We start from the raw sequence: 8,341 nt of genomic DNA, 5'->3' as shown, positions 1-8,341 counted from the left end.
GTAGCAGCTTCTCAGATTTTCATATTTTCTAGTTTTCCAGTTTTGATAGATGATAGTGAACTCAACATCTTGATTTTTACTGTTGGTCGAAGAAAAAAAAAACATCTGAATATTTTCACTTGAGTTTCAGGGATGATGATCAGCATTTTATACACTGTAGAAGTCAAAGGTTTCAGCCTGCAGTACTACGAAGGAACAACAGACAGGTTTACTTTTGGCTCCGCTGGTTGACGATCAAACTGCCTCCTCCTCGTTTCTTCTTGGTGTTCAGCAAACGTCACTGCCCTGTTTGATCTAGAAACTCCTGCACACACAGACACACAGAGACACTCACCTCTGAGGGATTGTTTTGCAGTGTAGAAGAAGAACCTTTACGAGCCAGAGCAGAGACACAGTTCGGTTTGACTGAACTCTGGTCTCTGCACGGCTCTGGTTCGTCCAATAAGCAGGTTGTAGACATTTAGCATCAGCTAGTGTTGCTTAGTGACCAAATGATGTGCAGCTATTTTTTAACCTACATAGAGAAGTGGCATGTTTGTTATTCTAAATGAAAAATGTAAAAATCGTTTATCAATACATGAATGTTGAGAAAAGAGAATTTTCACCATCAGGAGAAAAAAAAGGGAGGATGGTGACGAAGAGGACGAGCGTGTTTCTAAAGGACTTTTCTGAGGTTTGGGATGAAGGGAAATAAATCACTGGACATTTTTCACCTCAAATCCCCAAAACTTCATCTCACTGGACAAGAAGTGAACTGATGGGACAGTTTTCATCGTTAACACACTATCAGTATATATCTGTGAAGACCTCAGCACTCATAGTTATATCAATGATGTAAAGTATTAATATCCACCAGCATCACATACATCTGATAGGTTAAAGATCTGCATCTGCACTGCAATAGAACAACTTTAACACCTTAATCAAACCAACACAGGCTCATTCTAATCTGAAACGCTGACAATTAAAAGGTGACGTGTGTCCGATCATTTTACACGTCGATATATTAAAGACCAACTACAGAAATCCAGTTAAAGGACTGTAAACCAGTGAGAACAGAACCTGTCGGCCTCTGTCGGGTTGTTTTATTTTTTTAGATTAGCGAGCGTGTTGGACGATAATCCTGATTGAGTGAAAAACTGTTTTACTCAGAAAGGTTTGATGTGTTTTCAGATTTCCTCTGGAAGAAGTTTCACCTTTTATTTTTGATACTTACATTTTGATTAGATCTTTTTGTCAGAGAACCATCCTCGACATCTACAATATGAATGGGTTTCTACACACTACTAGTTCATGACATAATTTATTACCCTTTTAAATAGAGTTGAAGCATCAATCCCCAACCATCTCCAACAAATACATTGTCCATTTCGTCCATCTTGCGCTATAAAAGTCTTTTCTTAAGTAAAAAGGTCAATCTTTCCGTCTCATGGATCTCTTTTACAATTTCTAGCCAATTGTTGAAGTTTCACCTTTTAACTTAATGTGAACACTAAACCTTTGGTTAACAACAATTAACTATATTAACTACTTTGATTAGCATTGGGGTTGCTAACAGCTAAACTCCCATTCACATGTTTTTATTTGTCATTTTAAAATAACTACATTATAAAAAGTGAACGGTAAGGGTTAACTCAGACCCACAGTATCAATCTTCAGCTGTCTTTGGGCAGATATGATTGTTCTTGTTGTACTTAGCATTGCCGGTAAGCTAACTATGCTAATGTAACGTTAGCACCTACTTGCAGTGATGATCCAGAACTAGAAAATTAGACTGATCTGATTCTGGGTCACAACACTGCTTCAGGTCCGTTAAATGAAGCAAATTCTCTGAAATCTGTGCCAACAAATCTTAACTTATATTTTTGTGATGAGGGTCAAGTGACTGACGGACCGAAGGCTTCAGCAGGATAATGTTTAACAAGAGTCTGTAAAAATAATAAAACTTTCTTTTAATTTGATAATGACCAAATGAACCGCGTTTCTTTATTCTTTAAGAGCCGACCTGATGCTTCATCTCGTATAAAACATGTGAGAGACCGACAGTCTGTCTTCACTTCTTTACTCTTTCTGGATCTTTGAAGGTAAAATGAGACTCGCAGCATCTTCCAGTCAGCAGCTCAGACCTGTGCAAGGGTTAAACGTGACAGACATGACGTCACTCTCACTGCATCACTCACCGCCATGTCTGCCTCGCCACACGCTTCCTGTATCTGTGGAGAAAAAAAAAAGACTGAAAACAAAACAAAAAAAAAGCTAAAAAAAAAAAAACTGGATGAAGAAGTGAGATTAGTCAGTAGGAGAGAGTGAGCATTGGTCACTTTACGTTGAGATGATTTCCTTTTCTTTCTTTTTTTTCTTTTTCTTTTGTTTTTGTTCAGGAACGATTCTGACGCTGTTTTTAAATACTGAGAGGATTGACGCTTTGTTCTGATTGGTTGTTGTAGTGTGTAGTTAGAAACAGGAAGTGGGTTGCTGTGACTAACACCATGATGACACAAAGATTGTTCCATGTTTCTTCTTTCTTTTGTACATTTTGAAGTGTTTTAATTCTGTTTTTATTGAGTTGTTTTAACACCCAGGGCGACTTGGTGGAGGCGGGTCGCTGTCAACACGTCGGATAATCAAACTGCTGCATGCGTGATGTCATGATGATGATGTCATATTTGTATTTAACCTTTATTTAATTGGTGATTCTTATAGTGAATCAGGCAGTTACGAGTTCCTGGCTCAGGAGTCTCTCTGGAGGTCAGAGGTCAGACTCGTTGGCAGCGACCCGCCTGTCAGAAGACGCCCTGCTGCTGTACATACTGAACCACTGAATGACTATTTGATTATTGCTGTTGTTGTTTTCATATCTGGATTCAGGTGATGTAACAGATGAATGGTGACGTGAATGATTAACCATGAGTTACAATAAAGAGCATTTCTATTTGCTGTACGGAGTCTGTGTTCAACTTTCTCTACAACCCTCCCTACATTTAAGAGAAAAGGCATTGAATTTTCGACACTGAATTTTTTGAGACATTGAATTTTTGAAGACATTGAATTTTTGACACTGAATTTTTGACATTGAATTTTTGACATTGAATTTTTTGACACTGAATTTTTTGAGACACATTTGTTCTGTCTTCAAAAATTCAATGTCTCAAAAAATTCAGTGTCAAAAATTCTTGACACTGAATTTTTGAGACATTGAATTTTTTTACACTGAATTTTTGACACTGAAATTTACTTCCACAGCTGTAGACCTAAAAAAAGAAACTGTTTAATCTACTGTGTATGCCACTTGTCTAAGTAATGACTTTTAAGTTTAATTAGTCACTTATTTATTTGATTTTATTAAGAGCAGAGCAAAAGGGCACAAGGATAACGCAGGTAACAAACAGGAAGTCACATGGAGTGTGTGGTACGAAAGCGTGGCTGTACAAACAAGAAATAGACTGCAAACATAAAACAGACAATAATAAACTAGATAGACAGAAAAGACGGTTTCAGGTAAAAAATATTTTAATAAAATAATTTTACAGATCAGTGTTTAATCAAAACTGGACAAAGAAACATTCACCTGAGTATAAAATACAGTAAATATAAAACTGATGCAGATAAATGAAGGTCATGGTAATAAACATAAATCAATAAAGTAATCATATGTAAATGATGACATTGTGCTGTAAGTACACGGTGAAAACAGATACTAAACTTATTCAATTATATCACTAAATAACATCATGAAGTCCATGTGGGATTAAAGGAAACAACACAAATCATTTAAACAACTAATGTGCTTCTGAAAATTCACAACTGATTTGTTTTAATGTTTAAAGCTTCTGTTTATTCAATACTGTCATTATTTTATTAACAGCTGTTATTCTTTAGATGATTAATATATTTACTGATAGTTAACGTATCAGACACGTTTTGAGAAGCTAGAATATTCTACAAAGATCAACTTCTAACTTCATCCGCCTTCAGCTACGTGGCAACACAATCTAAAGTCTCTGATTGGTTGTTTCTTACAGTGATGCATTCTGGGACTTGTAGGCTGAAAACAGAACAATGCATGGCTTCATAAAGCTATTTATCATTATTTAAAATATTGAAATACAATTGTTAAATTGGGCTAAAAGCTAAACCAACTAACAAATATACAGTGAAAAATAAACCAAATGTAAAATGTACAGCATATAAAACTAAGTAAGTGGTAGATCAGTTGATAAAATGAGTTAGAAGAAGTGATTTAAAGGAAGATAAAGACTTATCAAACAGGTTGATCCAGAGCCCTGACAGCAAAGACCAGGCTCCATATTTATCAGCACTAATTCATTTCCCTCCACTCAGTGTGAAGTTAGAGAAAAACTAATGGAGGCTTTATTTATTGAATGATTGATGTGTTTAAACTGCTGATGGCACAGATAGATTTCAAAGAGCTGTAAGGACACATAAGTCAACAGGAGGTTCAGCTGGAGATGAGTTGGACAGTGGAGAAGATACTTTCTTTACACTTTGTAAATATCATCTTATAATGAATGTTGGCTTCATAGTTTAGTTCCCTGCCTGGTTACCTGTCTATACACATAATATACCAAATGACCACTGTTTCATATTTCCAGCTGAGACTGTGAGAAAACTACAACACGTCATCATTATTTCTACTCTGCTGCTCTGACTGTGGTAAAACAGCCACGTCTCACTCTCTCCCAGCAGTAATCCTTCTCCTGCTGAAAGTCACAGTCAATTCTCTTCTGCTTCATTCATTAGTTTTAGTCCTCGTTAACTCTCAGTGTGATTCTGAGATGCTTGATAAATATGAGCCCAGGCTCACAGTCTGACTTATAACACCTGTTTTTATCTTCAGCTAAATCCAGAGATAACTGTTCAGTTTGGAGTCAGTTAAGAGACTTAAGTGAAGACGACAAAATCCAGACCCAGACTCCAGATGGATCATCAGGATCCAGCTGATCCTCTCTCAACACTCCTGGATGTTCACTCTCACTCTGACAGAGATCAATAACCCTTCCATCTGATGAGAGAAGAAGAAAGAACAGAGGAGATAAATGAGTATTTAGTGAAACTCACTTGATCAGCTGTCAGTCAGTGATGCAGCACATCCAGTATAAAGAGCAGCAGGGACTTCAGTCCTGTTCAGACCAGAAGTGGAACAGCTGTGCAGCGTAGCTTGCTTCCTTTCAGCTCTCATGTTAACGTGTTGGAGTGAACACACTGAGCTCCAAGCTCACACACCTGCACACACTTTTACTATCAAGTGTGTTTCCTCTGCAGATTTCACTGAAGTACACAGAGGAAATAAAGTGCAGAGAGTCATGAACACATCATTACTGCAGAAACAGAGACATTCACTCATCAGTTTACTGATGGATTTACTGCTGATACATGTCAACTCTTATCAAAGTTTAAAGCTACAGAGTCTCTGTGGGATTTGAAGATGTTTCTTGCTGTTAAATCATCACATGACAATCAGTCAGAGCTCTCAGCTAAACAGCTGCTGTGATTCCAGAGGCCTGTACTACGAAGCTGGATTAACCTATCCAGGATATCTCTCCGTTACCTGGGTTGACTTAACCAGATCTTCGCAGTCCAGGATAAGCGGTACTACGAAACTGGTTATCAACTCGGTAAATCAACCCAGGGTTTTCCAATCTGGATCTCTGCGCGCTCACATAAAGGGGAGGTGTTTGCAGCGTCTGACCAATCACAAACATGGAGAAACCCTGCAGAGCAGACTACTTTACCATGGAGGAGCAGACAATTATGAAGAATTCAAACATCATCCAGGCCAAAAGCAACACTGTTGCTGCAGCAACAGCCAGGAAGCAATGCTGGCAGAAAATTGCCGACTCTGTTAATGTGTAAATTCACAAGATCATACAATATTAATTTATCAGACAATATAAACGGACACTCTGATCACACAATGCCACTTTATTACAGCACAGACGTTTGGGACAGAGCGCTTCCTCGGTGCCCTTCCTTTCATAGAGACATTAAGTTAGTTTAATATTCAACATTCAAAATACAAACCTATTATGCGCTTCAACCATTTGAGTGAATGATGTCAAACCAACTGTATAACCTACAGAATAATATCACTCATGTGCCTCAAGGATTATTTTACAAATATATATTTTCGTCAATTTTTTACAATTAGGCCTACAATAAATAAATACAGTTATTATGCTCCCTGACACTTTGATCTCAGGATGTCAAACCTACAGAATAATATCCCCCACGTGCCTAAATGATTATTTTTTAAATATATATTTTGGCCAATTAAAAAATTGCATCTATCCCTAAAAACTCTTTCTCTCCTAAGCGCTCCTCTCGCGATCCGCGCACCAATGTTGACAGGATATTTTAAGAATGGGCAGGTCCTTTTCTAAGAGAACTGATTGGTCAGGAGGTGGTGCTTTTATACTCATTGATCTCTTATCCAGAACATAACCTGCTCCGGAGCAGGTTAGCCGTTCAGCATAAGTTACCATGGTGATTTACCCCGGTAAGAAGTGAACCAGCTTCGTAGTACGGAAAACCCAGGGTTAACCCTGAAGTTACCTCGATAAGAGAAAATCCAGCTTCGTAGTACAGGCCTCTGGACTTCAGCAGAGGTTCTGGTCTGTATAAAGACCACATGGTTACTAAACTTAATGATGCTTGTGTGAAATCAGAGCCAGTGATTTGCAGGCTGCAGCCAGACTGATCTTAGAGCTCTGACAAAGATGAACTGATCAATAGTTTAGTGTTAAAATGAGAGAACAAACACTTTGAGATCAGATTTGATGATGAGGATCACTGTCTCTATACATCTTGTAAGGCTGTCAGCTGTAATCCAGCTTTATTTCCTGCAGACATCAACACAACAACAACAGTCGTCTTCACATCAACTCAAACACATGATCACAACAAGCTTCTGGCTCATCTGTTTGGCTGACTGTTCTCTCTCTCTCTGTCTTTCTGTCCAATCCTGAAGCCTGTCACCATTCTCCTCTCACAGCTTCACTGAGGAAAGCAGCACTGAGAAGGTTGGAGCTTCACCAGGAAATACTGGATCTTTGCTTTGATACTGACTGTGTTTAATACTAAACTGCTGAAACCAGCACAGACTGACTCCAACTCTCTACTGACCTCAGAGTCTCCAGTCTGCAGTCTGGACTCTGCTGAAGATCAATCAGCTGCTTCATGTCTGAATCCTTCAGGTTGTTGTCTCTCAGATCCAGATCTCTCAGATGGGAGGAGTTGGACTTCAGAGCTGAGGCCAGAGAATCACAGCTGGTCTTTGACAAACTGCAGCCACACAATCTGAATAAAGAATAAATGAAGTCAGTTTAGCGCGGTAAATGCAGAAGTTTAGAAAATGTAAACTCCAAACAGCTGAACCCAACAGGATGCAGGTTAAAAACTGTCAAATACAAACAGTGAAAAAGAGATTTTAACATTCAGACACATAGGAGAGAGCTGGTACAAAAGTAACACTTTTCAGATAGGCAAGGCAACTTTATATATATGGGACATTTCATACACAGAGGCAACTCAAAGAGTTAAATGCCATTTTAAAAGATTTAGGTACAGACAAAAAACAAATTTTCATTCTGATCAACAACTATAATTTGACTTTGAAGAGTTGTGCTTTGTTACTTTTGACCCCTCAGTTGGAATGAAAGTAACACAGTGGTATGAACTGGAATTGTTTATTCTATTCTTGCTTATATTTTAAATACTTGACAATGCTTTTGTCAATATGCAATTGGAAACATATTGTACCCTCTCTTATCTTAAACCAATAGTAACAGACAGTCAGTGAACTCACCTCAGAGCCTCCAGTTTACAGTCTGGACCACACAGCTGCTTCACTCCTGAGTCATACAACTTGTTCCAGCTCAGATCCAGCTCTCTCAGATGGGAGGAGTTGGACTTCAGAGCTGAGACCAGAAAAGCACAGCTGGTCTCTGACAAACTGCAGTAAATCAGTCTGAATGAAGAATAAAAGATGTCGATTAAAATCCATTTATAATCCAATCAGATGAGTTCCGATTTTAAATGTGTAGTTCAACATTACAATGTCCTCATCATCAAACTTTTCTCTAAGATGAGCAGAGTCACTTTGTCATTGTGTTATTGTGGATCATCATAATGTCAGCCTTCTACAGACATCATCCAAATGTCACCACAACATTCAGACACATATTAACACTGAGTCATAAAATGTTGCTGAACTCAGCCAGATCTGTAATGAGAGGATCAATATGAAATCATTCAATTCATTATTTATAACATGAGCTCTTATTTCTGTATTTGGTAGTTTAGTAGGCATGTGTAATAAAAA

At 38.1% G+C, this 8,341-nt stretch overlaps 1 long non-coding RNA gene across 1 annotated transcript; it reads right to left on the bottom strand.

The window, feature by feature from the left end:
- Positions 1–4,553: 4,553 nt before the first annotated feature.
- Positions 4,554–8,042, bottom strand: LOC128364630 (uncharacterized). Its single transcript, XR_008321776.1, has 3 exons — positions 7,826–8,042; positions 7,140–7,317; positions 4,554–5,016 (listed from the first exon to the last, which is right to left on the bottom strand). It is a non-coding gene; the product is annotated as an uncharacterized LOC128364630 (long non-coding RNA).
- Positions 8,043–8,341: the final 299 nt, after the last annotated feature.

Source organism: Scomber japonicus, chromosome 9, assembly GCF_027409825.1.
Source record: "Scomber japonicus isolate fScoJap1 chromosome 9, fScoJap1.pri, whole genome shotgun sequence".
NCBI classification, from domain to species: domain Eukaryota; kingdom Metazoa; phylum Chordata; class Actinopteri; order Scombriformes; family Scombridae; genus Scomber; species Scomber japonicus.
The sequence above is the reverse complement of the archived record's forward strand: the minus strand, read 5'-3'. Positions and strand labels throughout refer to the sequence as shown.